The sequence below is a fragment of the Schistocerca piceifrons genome, chromosome 1, assembly GCF_021461385.2.
Source record: "Schistocerca piceifrons isolate TAMUIC-IGC-003096 chromosome 1, iqSchPice1.1, whole genome shotgun sequence".
Taxonomy (NCBI): domain Eukaryota; kingdom Metazoa; phylum Arthropoda; class Insecta; order Orthoptera; family Acrididae; genus Schistocerca; species Schistocerca piceifrons.
Window position 1 is genome coordinate 586,820,814 of NC_060138.1, and position 18,062 is coordinate 586,838,875.

Sequence of the window (18,062 nt, forward strand, 5' to 3'; positions counted from 1 at the left end):
ATATGCTGAGCTGCAGATAGGCACACAGTAAACTCTCGGCCAACAAGGCCTTTGTCAAAAATAGACAAAAAACACACACTCTCTCTCTCTCTCTCTCTCTCTCTCTCTCTCTCTCTCTCTCTCTCTCTCTCTCTCTCTCTAGAAGCTGGAGCCAGACAACGAACAGCAGCACAAGATGGGAGAGGCAACAGCGTGGAGGTTAAGGAAGTGGCTAGGGCAGGGAGGAGGAGGGATAGCAGAATTGGGGGGGGGGGGGGGGGGGGGGGGCAGAAAAGAGCCACTGTGGGAGCATGCAGCGACAAGGTGAAGAGAGGGTAGGACAGCTATGTGCTATCAGGAGGTTCGACTGAGGGCAGGTGAGAGGAGGAGGAGGTGGGGGGTAGCGGAAAAGGAGAGAAGTACAAAAACTGGATGCGTTGGTGGAGTAGAGGGCTGCGCAGTGCTGGAATGCGAACAGGAAAGGGGCTAGATGGGTAAAGACAATGCCTAACAAAGATGAAGGCCAGGAGAGTTACAGGAACATAGGATATATTGCAGGAAGAGTTCCCACCTGTGCAATTCACAAAGGAAGTATCCAGATAGCACAGGCTGTGAAGCAGTCATTGGAAAGAAGAATCCCACGATGGGCAGCATGCTCAGTAACAGGATGGTCCAGTTTTTTTTTTTTTTTTTTTTTGCCACAGTTCATCAGTGGCCATTCAGGTGGACAGACAGCTTGTTGGTTGTCATGCCCACATAGAATGCAGCACAATGGTTGCATGTAGGTCACATGACTGGTTTCATAGGTAGCCCTGCCCTTGATGGTATAGGTGATGTTTGTGACTGGACTGGAGTGGGTGGTGGTGGTGGTGGTGGTAGTGGGAAGATGTATGGGACAGGTCATGCATCTAGGTCAGATAAGGCACACGAGATCTGTTTTTGTACAAGGCTGGGGAGGGAGTGATTACGGTCTCTATAGGCCTCAGTTGGACCCTTTGTGTATTTTGAGAGGGACTGCACATCACTGCAGACGCAATGACCATTGGTGGCTAGGCTGTATGGAAGGGACTTCTTAGTAAGGAATGGTTAGCAGCTGTCGAAGTGGAGGTATTGCTGGTTTGATATGGACAGAGGTACTGACATAGCCATCTTTGAGGTGGGGGTCAACATTGAGAAAGGTGGCTTGATGGGTTGAGTAGGACCATGTGAAGCAAATGGGGGAGGTGTTGAGATTCTGGAGGAATGTGGATAGTATGTCCTCACCCTCAATCCAGATCACAAAGGTTTTGTCAACAAATCTGAACCAGGTGAGGGGTTTAGGATTCAGGGTTAGTTTGGCACAGGATGGTGTCATGCGGGTGCCCACAGCTGTACCCCAGATCTGTTTGTAGGTAATGCCTTCACAGGAGAAGTAATTTGGGTGGTCAGTCTTGGCGACTAGGAAAGAGGTGGTTGGTTTGGAATCCATGAGGCATTGGGAAAGATAGTGTTCAAGAGCAGTAAGCCTAGCCAGAACCCAGTCCCACACTGCTCCTGCGTTGTTGTTAGGCTCATGGAATCCTACCAAATGGCCTTATCATCAAATTACCCATCTCTAGCTGCCACCCCTTCCTTCCACAATGACCTCCATCTGTTCAGATACTGACAATCCTTAGCCCTTACCAACACAGCCCTGCAAAGCCATATCAATCAAGCCCAAACCTCATTGCAATACCTTCTCTCCATCCATAAAATTCTTCTACTAAGCAATCCCGAATTCCTGGATTCCATAACAGACTTTGAAACTCTTGCCCTCCAGAAACTAGAGCAACATGCACGACACCACATCAAAAAGCTCTGTGCCCTGTTCACTTCCTATTCCCGCCTTCAACTACCACTGTCCACCACCTCTACAACAACCTCCAAATATCTCCCATGTCTCCTCATAGCTGACAAACCCTGTCTCGCAGACCTACTACATTTACCCTACCATCCAAAACTCACTCCCATCATCATACAGAATCCAGAACCTAAACAGACCCAAAACACAGTCATGAACCTTTACTCCAGAAGCCTTAGCCCCCACAGAAATATCAGTTCTTTCCAAATGCCTCATTTTTTGCACCACTCCCAAATTCAGTCATGCAGAACTTGTTAAAGACATTCTCTCCTCCTCCCCGACTTGACAGTGGAAACACTTTTTCACCAACAAGCCTACCAATCAGACTCAACTAAAGACCAATGCTGAATCCTGCCTGACTGGGTTCACTCCTCCATCCAACTGTGATCCACATTCACTGCTCCCAAATCAACCCCTATTTTCTTTCCAGAATTCCTTAACCTTGAACTTTGCCTCACCATCATTCCCCAAATCCCTCAACATGGAAACTAACCTTACATCCGCAGGAAGAACTGAATCCACCACCTAAAAATTGATTCTGAACTTATAATCTTACCCACTGACGAGTTCTCCACCATTGCTGCCTTCAACCGCAAGGACTACCCAGCAGAAGAACTCTGCCAGCTGTCAGATTCATCCACCTACAAGCCCTGCCACAGTGACCTCGTGACCCCATTCCAGAAATCCAGCAGCATCTCTAGTCTCTCCTCAAATCCTTAGGCCAATCCCAGAACCTCTCCCTCGAGTCCATCTCTCTCCTCACCCCTACCACTCTCCACATTCCCACCTTCTTCAATGCTTCCTAAAGTCCATAAACCCAACAACCCACGAAGCCCCATTGTGGCCGGTTACTGTGCCCCCACTGAGAGAATTTCCGCTCTCAGAGACCTACACCTTCAGCCTATTATCCACAACCTACCCTACTGTATAAAAGACACCAACCATTTCCTCTACTGACTCTCTACAGTTGCTATTCGTTTACCACATGGTACCCCTGCTCATCATATTGATACCACCTCCCTTCACAGTAACATTCCTAATGTCCATGGCCTACCGCTATTTAACACTTCTTTTCCCATCGTCCAATGGATTCCAAACCTACAACCTCCTTACTAGTCTCCCACTATATCTTCACCCACAATTACTTCTCCTTTGAAAACATTAGTTACAAACAAATCCGGGGTATGACTATGGGCATCCACATGGCACCATGCTATGCCAACCTATTCATGGGCCATCTAGACATAGCTTTCCTAAATACCCAGAATCCTAAACCCCTCACCTGGTTCAGGTCCATTGATGACATCTTTATGATCTGCATCAAGGGTGAAGATACCATATCCACATTCCTCCAGAACCTCAACACCTTCTTCCCCCATTTGCTTCACCTGGTCCTAGTCAAAACAACAAGCCACCTTCCTCAATGTTGACCTTTACCTCAAAGATGACTACATCAGTACCTCTGTCCATATCAAACCTACCAACCACCAGCAGTAACCTCCCTTCGACAGCTGCCACCCAATCCACAGTCACTCTCAAAATACAGCGAAGCTCTCACTGAGGCCTTTACAGACTGTAATCAACCCCCACCCCCCCCAACCTTGTACAAAAACAGATCTCCTGTGTCTAACAATGGAAGATCCAAGACGGAATGTAGCAATATTAGAGAAGGAAAGTTGCTACTCACCATATAGCCGAGATGCTGAGTCGCGATAGGCATAACAAAAAGATTCACACTGTTATAGCTTTCCACCATTAAGGCCTTTGTCAGCAATACACACACACACACACACACACACACACACACACACACACACACCTGCAGTCTCAACTAACTGAAACCACACTGCTATAATTGTGGTGAATCTTTTTGTCGTGCCTATCATGACTCAGCATCCCCGCTATATAGTGAGTGGCAACGTTCCTTCTCTAATATTCATCTCCTGTGTCTTATTTTTTTCAATAACCCACCACCTCGCACAATCCCCCCAGCCAGTCATAGTGGAGAATTTCCCTTGTCACTCACAAGGGAACCTCCCCATCGCACCCCCCCCTCAGATTTAGTTATAAGTTGGCACCGTGGATAGGCCTTGAAAACTGAACACAGATCAATCGAGAAAACAGGAAGAAGTTGTGTGGAAGTATGAAAAAAATAAGCAAAATATACAAACTGAATTGTCTATGCATATGATGTAAACATCAAGGACAATCTGATCTCATGAGCGCCGTGGTCCCCGTGGTTAGCGTTAGCGCTGCAGTGAGAGAGATCCTTGGTTCAAATCTACCCTCAAGCGAAAATTTTAATTTTTTATTTTCAGACAATTATTATCTGTCCATCCGATGCGACCACTTTTTTGGGAAGTGATTATCACATCCACAAGAAAACCTAAATCGGGCAAGGTAAAAGAATCTTTTTCCCCATTCGCCAAGTGTACAAGTTAGGTGAGTCAACAACATATTCTTGTCATATGACGCACATGCCGTCGTCAGTGTCGTATAGAATATATCAGACGTGTTTTCCTGTGGAGGAATCTGTTGACCTATGACGTTGCGATCAAATGTTTTCGGTTCCCATTGGAGAGGCACGTCCTTTTGTCTACTAATCGCACTGTTTTGCGGTGCGGTCGCAAAACACAGACACTAAACTTATTACAGTAAACAGAGACGTTCAATGAACGAACGGACAGATCATAACTTTGCGAAAATAAAGTAGGTAAAAATTTTTCACCTGGCGAAAGACTTGAACCATGGACCCCTCATTCCGCAGCTGCTCACGCTAACCACGAGACCACGGCACTCCTGAGCTCACGCTATCCTTGATGTTGCTTATCTTGCACATGGACTACTCAGTTTGTATATTTTGCTTATTTTTTTCATAGTTTCACACAACTTCTTCCTGTTTTCTCGATTGATCTGTGTTCAGTTTTTTCAAGGCCTATCGAATTTGCCAACCTATAACTAAATCTGAGGGGGGTGCGATGGGGAGGTTCCCTTGTCAGTACCACCACAACTGGAGCACCTGAATTACATCCTCTACCTGTTGTTGTGACGTGAAATGAGAAACGTCCTACCCACTATCCACCCCACAGTGGTAATCTGCCACCCCACTGAACATTCACAATATCCTTGTCGCTCCCCTACATAACCCCTTGTCTCACATTCCTGTAATATCCCATCAAAGGCAAGGGCTACCTATGAAACCAGCCATGTGATCTAGAAGCTAAGCTGCGTCCACTGTGCTGCTTTCTACGTGGGCATGACAACCAACAACCTGTCTGTCCATATGAATGGCCACCGACAAACTGAGGCCAAAAAAACAACTAGACCATCCTGTTTCTGAGCATCCTGCCCAACACAATGTTGTTCATTTCAACGACTGCTTCACAGCCTGTGCCATCTAGATCCTTCCCACTAACACCAGCTTTTTCTGAATTGCACAGGTGAAAACTCTTCCTGCAATATATCCTATGCTCTGCAACCTTTCTGTCCTCAACCTTCATTACCCACTGTCCTTACCATCTAACCCCTTCTCTGTTCCCATTCCAGCACCACAAAGCCCTCTATTCCACCAACGCACCCAGTCTTTTTACTTCTCTCCTTTTCTGCTACCACCGCTGCCCCCTCTCTCCCCCCCCCCCCCCCCCCCCCCCCCCCCCCCCCCCCCCCCCCCCCACCCACCCCCCCCCCCCCACATCCATCTAACATACGGACTGTACCTAGCTGTCCTACCTTCTCTCCACCTCATCCCTGCACGCTCCAGCAGTAGCACTTTACCATCCCCCACCCTTACCCTATTACCCCTCCCCTCCCCCACCCCTGCCTCTTCCTTATCCCCATCCAGTTGCCTCTTCCATCATGTGTTGCTTTTTTTAGTGTGGCTCCAGTTGTCAGAGACTGTGGTCGCGCGTTGTGTGTGTGTGTGTGTGTGTGTGTGTGTGTGTGTGTGTTGTGTGTGTGTGTGTGTGTGTGTGTGTGTGGTCTATTTTTGACATAGGCCTTGTTGGCCAAAAGCTTACTGAGTGATAGTCTTTTTGTTGTGCCTACCTGCAACTCAGCATCTCCGCCATATGCTGAATAGCAACTATCCGTTTCATAATATTGTTATATTCCATCGTGGATTTCCCACTGTTTGGAATTGCATATTTATTTGTTTTGGTCAACCTTTTATAAGGAGCTCTAACACTGAATACATAGTAATGTGACACATGATTCAAGGAAGTAACACATATTTTACACAAATGTAAAATATCACCATAAATTGAGAAACCCACAAGCAACAACTTAATTTATACATGTCCTGAGATTCCAAATGTGTTAAGAAAATGGCATTAACTTGCCATATAAACTATTTGACTTCAATCACCAGCATGATATGCTTTTTATATGCAGTCTAACATTTCAGTGTCTTTCTACCTGTGTTAGTATTATGTTCATGAACAAGTGAATGGGCAGAAAACTGAGGGCAAAATTAAGCAATAGGTCAACTGACCAGTTTCTGTAAAATAATTTTCCATACGTAGATCATCATCTGGTGCAAAGAATACCAAGGTACTCTTTCAATCATTGCGGAGCAATGAGTGTATCTCGCCGCCTTACGGTTGGTTTTTTTTCCATAATGATAAGTCTTATTCATCAGAAAGCCATAAAGTACTTCAGTGACTGACCTGAGGCAATACACTCAGCACTGCAACCTATACAGCAGTGTTATCAGTGTTTATGGAATGTGATTGTATGGTGTGTTGACTACTTTGGGTATACAAAAATTTTGGTCAGATTTTTATTTTAAAAAAGCAAACAAAATTCCTTTTTAGATTATTCTGAAAAGATTGCCAGTATTAAAATGTGTATAACAGATAATGGCAATTCTAAGAATGTAATGGATAATAACAAGGAAACGAAGAGTAACAGCCAAAAAAGATTTGTTACTGCTGTAATGAATACGGGGTCACATAGGACACACTTCTGCATGTTCAATTAAATAGTTGCACAAAAACAAGTAAATGAGGTTTCCTGAAAGCTGCAACATTAGACTAAAAACTATCCATAACATTTCCACTGTAGCCCTTAAATAATAAAATAGACCAGTTGGTATTTTTTTGTTATTTTTCCAAGCCATTTGGCTCTGTATATCATGTTACTTTCTTAGAAAAACTGAACTTTTATGGAACCAATGGATTTACAAGCAACTGGTTTGAATTGTACTTAAGTAGTTGTGCTGAATAATTCAAACAATGTTTGAAGGAGAGAAAATTTTACTGACTGGGAACAAATGATGATGGGAGTCCCTTAGGGTTCAATGTTGGGTCCACTCCTGTTCCTTATATACATGAGCGATCTTCCACTTGGTATTTATCAAGCAGAATTGGTACATTTTTGCAGCAATAGTAGTGTTGTAACCAATCTCAAAGAAGGTAGAAATCGTTACTGACGTTTTCGAAGAATTATTTAAATGGTTCTCTGAAAATGTACCCTCCCTCATTTTTGAGAAAACACACTATACATAGTTCCATACAACGAATAAGAGTCATACCAGCAACTGATCTAGAATATGAACAGGAGTCAATAAATAGAATGGAATGCTCCAAATTTTTTAATATACATACTGATTGACTTGACCTAGAAGCAACACATTACTGAGCTGTTCAAATAATTAAGTTCAGCTACTTTGATCTCTAAATAATTGCTAGTCTTGGAAACAAACGAATCATCCTTCTAAAATGTTATGTATAATTTCACAGAATAATGACTTATGGGATAATTTTCTGGGTAATTCATCATGACTTATGGGATAATTTTCTGGGTAATTCATCACATTGATTGCACAAAAGCAAGCAATACAAATAACATATGGTGTTTACACACAGTGATCTTCTAGTTACCTCCTCATAATCCATCACAATCTGAGAAGACAGTGATGATCACACCTACAGCACTATAAGAAAAAATTACCTTTATTACTCATTATTACAGCAATCAGTGGCTCAGAAATGAGTTCAATATAAATCAGCAAACATTTTTTTAGCAGTTGGCCAATATAATATAAAATGTCTGGCAGATAAAGCAAGTTTTAAATCTAACCGAATATCATTTCATCTGTACAATTTCTTCTATTCCACAGACAAATTATTATTTAAAATACTGCAGCCTGTCAAAAGAATTAGCTTTAAGTGAAGTTGCATGAGTAGGACTGAAAAATAATATGTTCCTTCATGTTAAATTTAGGCCAGGGTGCCACTTTGGAACTTTGTAAATTGCCAGCACATAGCCATCCACTGAAAACTACAGGTACATGTACTGTAAACTGACTCATTGCAAATCATTTCAATGCAAAAATCATTGAAGTGATCTATGGAATATGTATCTAACTAATGAACCAGCTGCAATAAAAGGAAGGATATGGAAAGACCCCCCCCCCCCCCCTTCCCCCGCCACAGCTCTTGCAGTACTGGTGGGTTCTCAAATGCCAGGTCTCTAAACTATCCCAATAGCATTTTGTGAAAAAAAACTACTTCACTCCAGGGATTCCCATTTCAGTTCACAGAGCATTTCTGTAATATTCATACGTCAATCGAACCTACAAGCAACAAATCTAGCATCATGCTTCTGAACTACTTTGATTTCATCTTTTAATCCAACCTGGCAGTATAGGTCTTTATGGATGTCTCACACTTTTAATAGACCTTTTCCTTATACACTGAAGTCTACCACTTGCCTTCTCTACTATCAACCTTATGTGCTCATTCCATTTCATGTCACTCTGCAATGTTACACCTCGATATTTAATTGAAGTGACCGTGTCGAGCAGTAACTGCTAGTACTGTATGCTACATTACATGATTATTGTTTGTACTCATACACATTAACACATTTAGAGCATGCTGCAATCCACCACAACAAACCCGAATTCTACCCAAGTCGTATTGTATCCTGCAATCACTTGAAAATGATACTTTCCCGTACACTACAACGTCAACAGCAAACAATCACAGACAGTTGCTTGCCCTATCCATGAGATTGTTTGTGTGTGTAGGGAACAAGAGTTGTTTTATCACTATTCCTTAGGGCACCCTTGTTTCTGATGGGATACTTGCCATCCAGGACATTGTACTGAGCTCTATTAGGTAATAGTTTGCATCGTGGCACGGCATCAAATACTTTCCAGAAATCTAGGAATGTGAAAGCTGATTGTTGTCCTTTATCCATGGTTCACAGGATATTGTGCCAGAAAAGGGCAAGCTGAGTTTCACACAAATGATGTTTTCTAAATCCTCAATTTGTGAACAGCTTTTCTCTCTCAAACAAATAGAAGGAAACATTCCACGTGCGAAAAATTATATATAAAAACAAAGATGAGGTGACTTACCGAACGAAAGCGCTGGCAGGTCGATAGATACGCAAACAAACACAAACATACACACAAAATTCAAGCTTTCGCAACAAACTGTTGCCTCATCAGGAAAGAGGGAAGGAGAGGGGAAGACGAAAGGAAGTAGGTTTTAAGGGAGAGGGTAAGGAGTCATTCCAATCCCGGGAGCGGAAAGACTTACCTTAGGGGGAAAAAAGGACAGGTATACACTCGCACACACGCACATATCCATCCACACATACAGACACAAGCAGACATATTTAAGGACTCTTTTTTCTACGTAGGCAGAGATACGTTCTGTGGGGGCTTGGTAATCAGCTACAATGGGGCGGCCGGGATGATTGGGTTTGTGGATTTTAGGAAGAAGGTAGAAGGTAGGGGTGCGGGTTTCGGTGGGGTCAGGAGGTTGATGGAAACAGGTGAAAGGTTTTGCAGGGGGCCTAAGGTTCTGAGGATTCCTTGAAGCTCCGCCTGGACATCGGGAATGGGGTTACCTTGGCAAACTTTGTATGTGGTGTTGTCTGAAAGCTGACGCAGTCCCTCAGCCACATACTCCCGACGATCAAGTACCACAGTCATGGAATCCTTGTCCGCCGGAAGAATGACGATGGATCGGTCAGCCTTCAGATCACGGATAGCCTGGGCTTCAGCAGTGGTGATGTTGGGTGTAGGATTAAGGTTTTTTAAGAAGGATTGAGATGCATATATATATATATATATATAAGATGATGTGACTTACCAAATGAAAGTGCTGGCAGGTCGACAGACACACAAACAAACACAAACATACACACAAAATTCAAGCTTTCGAAACAAACTGTTGCCTCATCAGGAAAGAGGGAAGCAGAGGGAAAGACGAAAGGATGTGGGTTTTAAGGGAGAGGGTAAGGAGTCATTCCAATCCCGGGAGCGGAAAGACTTACCTTAGGTGGAAAAAAGGACGGGTATACACTCGAGCGCACACACACACATATCCATCCGCACATACACAGACACAAGCAGACATTTGTAAAGGCAAAGAGTTTGGGCAGAGATGTCAGTCGAGGCAGAAGTGCAGAGGCAAGGATGCTGTTGAATGACAGGTGAGGTATGAGTGGCGGCAACTTGAAATTAGCGGAGATTGAGGCCTGGTGGATAACGGGAAGAGAGGATATATTGAAGATCAAGTTCCCATCTCCGGAGTTCGAATAGGTTGGTGTTAGTAGGAAGTATCCAGATAACCCGGACGGTGTAACACTGTGCCAAGATGTGCTGGCCGTGCACCAAGGCATGTTTAGCCACAGGGTGATCCCCATTACCAACAAACACTGTCTGCCTGTGTCCATTCATGCGAATGGACAGTTTGTTACTGGTCATTCCCACATAGAATGCGTCACAGTGTAGGCTGGTCAGTTGGTAGATCACGTGGGTGCTCTCACACGTGGCTCTGCCTTTGATCGTGTACACCTTCCGGGTTACAGGACTGGAGTAGGTGGTGGTGGGAGGGTGCATGGGACAGGTTTTACACCGGGGGCGGTTACAAGGGTAGGAGCCAGAGGGTAGGGAAGGTGGTTTGGGGATTTCATAGGGATGAACTAACAGGTTACGAAGGTTAGGTGGACGGCGGAAAGACACTCTTGGTGGAGTGGGGAGGATTTCGTGAAGGATGGATCTCATTTCAGGGCAGGATTTGAGGAAGTCGTATCCCTGCTGGAGAGCCACATTCAGAGTCTGGTCCAGTCCCGGAAAGTATCCTGTCACAAGTGGAACACTTTGTGGTTCTTCTGTGGGGGATTCTGGGTTCGAGGGGATGAGGAAGTGGCTCTGGTTATTTGCTTCTGTACCAGGTCGGGAGGGTAGTTGCGAGATGCGAAAGCTGTTGTCAGGTTGTTGGTGTAATGGTTCAGGGATTCCGGACTGGAGCAGATTCGTTTGCCACGAAGACCTAGGCTGTAGGGAAGGGACCGTTTGATGTGGAATGGGTGGCAGCTGTCATAATGGAGGTACTGTTGCTTGTTGGTGGGTTTGATGTGGACGGACGTGTGAAGCTGGCCATTGGACAGGTGGAGGTCAACGTCAAGGAAAGTGGCATGGGATTTGGAGTAGGACCAGGTGAATCTGATGGAACCAAAGGAGTTGAGGTTGGAGAGGAAATTCTGAAGTTCTTCTTCACTGTGAGTCCAGATCATGAAGATGTCATCAATAAATCTGTACCAAACTTTGGGTTGCCAGGCCTGGGTAACCAAGAAGGCTTCCTCTAAGCGACCCATGAATAGGTTGGCGTACGAGGGGGCCATCCTGGTACCCATGGCTGTTCCCTTTAATTGTTGGTATGTCTGGCCTTCAAAAGTGAAGAAGTTGTGGGTCAGGATGAAGCTGGCTAAGGTGATGAGGAAAGAGGTTTTAGGTAGGGTGGCAGGTGATTGGCGGGAAAGGAAGTGCTCCATCGCAGCGAGGCCCTGGACGTGTGGAATATTTGTGTATAAGGAAGTGGCATCAATGGTTACAAGGATGGTTTCCGGGGGGAAACACCTTGGGTAAGGATTCCAGGCGTTCAAGAAAGTGGTTGGTGTCTTTGATGAAGGATGGGAGACTGCATGTAATGGGTTGAAGGTGTTGATCTACGTAGGCAGAGATACGTTCTGTGGGGGCTTGGTAACCAGCTACAATGGGGCGGCCGGGATGATTGGGTTTGTGGATTTTAGGAAGAAGGTAGAAGGTAGGGGTGCGGGGTGTCGGTGGGGTCAGGAGGTTGATGGAGTCAGGTGAAAGGTTTTGTAGGGGGCCTAAGGTTCTGAGGATTCCTTGAAGCTCCTCCTGGACATCGGGAATGGGGTTACCTTGAAAAACTTTGTATGTGGTGTTGTCTGAAAGCTGACGCAGTCCCTCAGCCACATACTCCCGACGATCAAGTACCACGGTTGTGGATACCTTGTCCGCCGGAAGAATGACGATGGATCGGTCAGCCTTCAGATCACGGATAGCCTGGACTTCAACAGTGGTGATGTTGGGAGTAGGATTAAGGTTATTTAAGAAGGATTGAGATGCAAGGCTGGAAGTCAGAAATTCCTGGAAGGTTTGGAGAGGGTGATTTTGAGGAAGAGGAGGTGGGTCCCGCTGTGACGGAGGACGGAACTGTTCCAGGCAGGGTTCAATTTGGATGGTATCTTGGGGAGTAGGATCATTAGGAGTAGGATTAGGATCATTTTTCTTCGTGGCAAAGTGATATTTCCAGCAGAGAGTACGGGTGTAGGACAGTAAATCTTTGACGAGGGCTGTTTGGTTGAATCTGGGAGTGGGGCTGAAGGTGAGGCCTTTGGATAGGACAGAGGTTTCGGATTGGGAGAGAGGTTTGGAGGAAAGGTTAACCACTGAATTAGGGTGTTGTGGTTCCAGGTTGTGTTGATTGGAATTTTGAGGTTTTGGAGGGAGTGGAGCCTTGCATCTCAATCCTTCTTAAAAAACCTTAATCCTACTCCCAACATCACCACTGCTGAAGCCCAGCCTATCCGTGATCTGAAGGCTGACCGATCCATCGTCATTCTTCCGGCGGACAAGGGTTCCACAACCGTGGTACTTGATTGTCGGGAGTATGTGGCTGAGGGACTGCGTCAGCTTTCAGACAACACCACATACAAAGTTTGCCAAGGTAATCCCATTCCCGATGTCCAGGCAGAGCTTCAAGGAATCCTCAGAACCTTAGGCCCCCTGCAAAACCTTTCACCTGACTCCATCAACCTCCTGACCCCACAGACACCCAGCACCCCTACCTTCTACCTTCTTCCTAAAATTCACAAACCCAATCACCCCGGCCGCCCCATTGTAGCTGGTTACCAAGCCCCCACAGAACGTATCTCTGCCTACGTAGATCAACACCTTCAACCTATTACATGCAGTCTCCCATCCTTCATCAAAGACACCAACCACTTTCTCGAACGCCTGGAATCCTTATCCAAGGTGTTACCCCCGGAAACCATCCTTGTTAACCATTGATGCCACTTCCTTATACACAAATATTCCACACGTCCAGGGCCTCGCTGCGTTGGAGCATTTCCTTTCCCGCCAATCACCTGCCACCCTACCTAAAACCTATTTCCTCATCACCTTAGCCAGCTTCATCCTGACCCACAACTTCTTCACTTTTGAAGGCCAGATATACCAACAATTAAAGGGAACAGCCATGGGTACCAGGATGGCCCCCTCGTACGCCAACCTATTCATGGGTCGCTTAGAGGAAGCCTTCTTGGTTACCCAGGCCTGCCAACCCAAAGTTTGGTACAGATTTATTGATGACATCTTCATGATCTGGACTCACAGTGAAGAAGAACTTCAGAATTTCCTCTCCAACCTCAACTCCTTTGGTTCCATCAGATTCACCTGGTCCTACTCCAAATCCCATGCCACTTTCCTTGACGTTGACCTCCACCTGTCCAATGGCCAGCTTCACACGTCCGTCCACATCAAACCCACCAACAAGCAACAGTACCTCCATTATGACAGCTGCCACCCATTCCACATCAAACGGTCCCTTCCCTACAGCCTAGGTCTTCGTGGCAAACGAATCTGCTCCAGTCCGGAATCCCTGAACCATTACACCAACAACCTGACAACAGCTTTCGCATCTCGCAACTACCCTCCCGACCTGGTACAGAAGCAAATAACCAGAGCCACTTCCTCATCCCCTCGAACCCAGAATCCCCCACAGAAGGACCACAAAAGTGCCCCACTTGTGACAGGATACTTTCCGGGACTGGACCAGACTCTGAATGTGGCTCTCCAGCAGGGATACGACTTCCTCAAATCCTGCCCTGAAATGAGATCCATCCTTCACGAAATCCTCCCCACTCCACCAAGAGTGTCTTTCCGCCGTCCACCTAACCTTCGTAACCTGTTAGTTCATCCCTATGAAATCCCCAAACCACCTTCCCTACCCTCTGGCTCCTACCCTTGTAACCGCCCCCGGTGTAAAACCTGTCCCATGCACCCTCCCACCACCACCTACTCCAGTCCTGTAACCCGGAAGGCGTACACGATCAAAGGCAGAGCCACGTGTGAGAGCACGCACGTGATCTACCAACTGACCGGCCTACACTGTGATGCATTCTATGTGGGAATGACCAGTAACAAACTGTCCAATCGCATGAATGGACACAGGCAGACAGTGTTTGTTGGTAATGAGGATCACCCTGTGGCTAAACGGGCCTTGGCGCGCGGCCAGCACATCTTGGCAGTGTTACACCGTCCGGGTTATCTGGATACTTCCTACTAACACCAACCTATCCGAACTCCGGAGATGGGAACTTGATCTTCAATATATCCTCTCTTCCCGTTATCCACCAGGCCTCAATCTCCGCTAATTTCAAGTTGCCGCCACTCATACCTCACCTGTCATTCAACAACATCCTTGCCTCTGCTCTTCTGCCTCGACTGACATCTCTGCCCAAACTCTTTGCCTTTACAAATGTCTGCTTGTGTCTGTGTATGTGCGGATGGATATGTGTGTGTGTGCGCTCGAGTGTATACCCGTCCTTTTTTCCACCTAAGGTAAGTCTTTCCGCTCCCGGGATTGGAATGACTCCTTACCCTCTCCCTTAAAACCCACATCCTTTCGTCTTTCCCTCTGCTTCCCTCTTTCCTGATGAGGCAACAGTTTGTTGCGAAAGCTTGAATTTTGTGTGTATGTTTGTGTTTCTGTCGACCTGCCAGCACTTTCATTTGGTAAGTCACATCATCTTTGTTTTTAGATATATTTTTCCTACGTGGAATGTTTCCCTCTATTATAATCATATATATATATATATATATATATATATATATATATATATATATAAAAAACAAAGAAGATGTGACTTACCAAACGAAAGCGCTGGCAGGTTGATACACACACAAACAAACACAAACACACACACAAAATTCTAGCTTTCGCAACCAATGGTTGCTTCATCAGGAAAGAGGGAAGGAGAGGGAAAGACGAAAGGATGTGGGTTTTAAAGGAGAGGGTAAGGAGTCATTGCAATCCTGGGAGTGAAAAGACTTAACTTAGGGGGAAAAAAGGACAGGTATACACTCGCATACACACACATATCAATCCGCACATACACAGACACAAGCAGACATTTGTAAAGGCAAAGAGTTTGGGCAGAGATGTCAGACGAGGCGGAAGTACATAGGCAAAGATGTTGTTGAATGACAGGTGAGGTATGAGCAGCGGCAACTTGAAATTAGCGGAGGTTGAGGCCTGGCGGGTAACAAGAAGAGAGGATATACTGAAGGGCAAGTTCCCATCTCCGGAGTTCTGACATGTTGGTGTTAGTGGGAAGTATCCAGATAACCCGGACGGTGTAACACTGTGCCAAGATGTGCTGGCCATGCATCAAGGTATGTTTAGCCACAGGGTGATCCTCATTACCAACAAACACTGTCTTCCTGTGTCCATTCATGCGAATGGACAGTTTGTTACTGGTCATTCCCACATAGAAAGCTTCACAGTGTAGGCAGGTCAGTTGGTAGATCACGTGGGTGCTTTCACATGTGGCTCTGTCTTTGATCGTGTACACCTTCCGGGTTACAGGACTGGAGTAGGTGGTGGTGGTGGTGGGAGGGTGCATGGGACAGGTTTTACACCGGGGGCGGTTACAAGGGTAGGAGCCAGAGGGTAGGGAAGGTGGGTTGGTGATTTCATAGGGATGAACTAAGAGGTTACGGAGGTTAGATGGACGGTGGAAAGAAACTCTTGGTGGAGTGGGGAGGATTTCGTGAAGGATGGATCTCATTTCAGGGCAGGATTTGAGGAAGTCGTATCCCTGCTGGAGAGCCACATTCAGAGTCTGATCCAGTCCCGGAAAGTATCCTGTCACAAGTGGGGCACTTTTGGGGTTCTCCTGTGGGAGGTTCTGGGTTTGAGGGGATGAGGAAGTGGCTCTGGTTATTTGCCTCTGTACCAGGTCGGGAGGATAGTTGCAGGATGCGAAAGCTGTTTTCAGGTTGTTGGTGTAATGGTTCAGGGCTTCCGGACTGGAGCAGATACATTTGCCACGAAGACCTAGGCTGTAGGGAAGGGACCGTTTGATGTGTAATGTGTGGCAGCTGTCATAATGAAGGTACTGTTGTTTGTTGGTGGGTTTGATGTGGATGGACGTGTGAAGCTGGCCATTGGACAGGTGGAGGTCAACGTCAAGGAAAGTGGCATGGGATTTGGAGTAGGACCAGGTGAATCTGATGGAACCAAAGGAGTTGAGGTTGGAGAGGAAATTCTGGAGTTCTTCTTCACTGTGGGTCCAGATCATGAAGATGTCATCAATAAATCTGTACCAAACTTTGGGTTGGCAGGCCTGGGTAACCAAGAAGGCTTCCTCTAAGCGACCCATGAATAGGTTGGCGTACGAGGGGGCCATCCTGGTACCCATGGCTGTTCCCTTTAATTGTTGGTATATCTGGCCTTCAAAAGTGAAGAAGTTGTGGGTCAGGATGAAGCTGGCTAAGGTGATGAGGAAAGAGGTCTTAGGTAGGGTGGCAGGTGATTGGCGGGAAAGGAAATGCTCCAACGCAGCGAGGCCCTGGACGTGTGGAATATTTGTGTATAAGGAAGTGGCATCAATGGTTAACAAGGATGGTTTCCGGGGGTAACACCTTGGATAAGGATTCCAGGCGTTCGAGAAAGTGGTTGGTGTCTTTGATGAAGGATGGGAGACTGCATGTAATGGGTTGAAGGTGTTGATCTACGTAGGCAGAGATACGTTCTGTGGGGGCTTGGTAACCAGCTAGAATGGGTCGGCCGGGATTATTGGGTTTGTGAATTTTAGGAAGAAGGTAGAAGGTAGGGGTGCGGGGTGTCGGTGGGGTCAGGAGGTTGATGGAGTCAGGTGAAAGGTTTTGTAGGGGGCCTAAGGTTCTGAGGATTCCTTGAAGCTCCGCCTGGACATCAGGAATGGGATTACCTTGGCAAACTTTGTAAGTAGTGTTGTCTGAAAGCTGACGCAGTCCCTCAGCCACATACTCCCAACAATCAAGTACCCCAGTCGTGGAACCCTTGTCCGCCGGAAGAATGACAATGAATCGGCCAGCCTTCAGATCACGGATAGCCTGGACTTCAGCAGTGGTGATGTTGGGAGTAGGATTAAGGTTTTTTAGGAAGGATTGAGAGGCAAGGCTGGAAGTCAGAAATTCCTGGAAGGTTTGGAGAGGGTGATTTTGAGGAAGAGGTGGTGGGTCCCGCTGTGACGGAGGACGGAACTGTTCCAGGCAGGGTTCCATTTGGATAGTATCTTGGGGAGTTGGATCATTAGGAGTAGGATTAGGATCATTTTTCTTCATGGCAAAGTGATATTTCCAGCAGAGAGTACGAGTGTAGGACAGTAAATCTTTGACGAGCAGAAAACAAAGTTAAAATCTGTAATTTCGCTATTCCATTATTGCTTGGGATTTTGTGCTGGGTGAAAGATTAGCAGTAAATGCAAGCTAAGAAGGGGGCCAATGCCGAAGAGTACTCTCCCAAAAATGAACTGGGATTCAATCCAGAGCTGGCAGCTTATTTGTTGTAAACTCTTCAGTTTCCTTTCAATGCCAGGAAAGGCTATTTCTATGTCCTCCATATGGGAGCTTGAGCAGTAGTCAAACAATGGTATGTCTTCACGAACTTTCTTGTGAATGATTTCTTAAATGTGAAATTTAAAACTTCAACTTTCCTTCTGGCATCTTATATTGCCACATCAGACTGGTTGTTGAGTGACTAAATGTGACTTTTATCCACTTAGCAATCTTATGTAGGACCAGAATTTTCTACAATTCGCAGCATCATATTTCAATAAAATATAATGGTTGTTGTTGTATTCTTTACATATCAATCTTACCAACTTTTGC

At 45.8% G+C, this 18,062-nt stretch overlaps 1 protein-coding gene across 6 annotated transcripts in view; it reads right to left on the minus strand.

Annotated features, from left to right (window-relative positions):
• The window catches only part of LOC124802797 (histone deacetylase 6), a 345,030-nt gene that overhangs the window by 31,035 nt on the left and 295,933 nt on the right, over positions 1-18,062 (minus strand). The gene's annotated exons all lie outside the window — the stretch shown is intronic.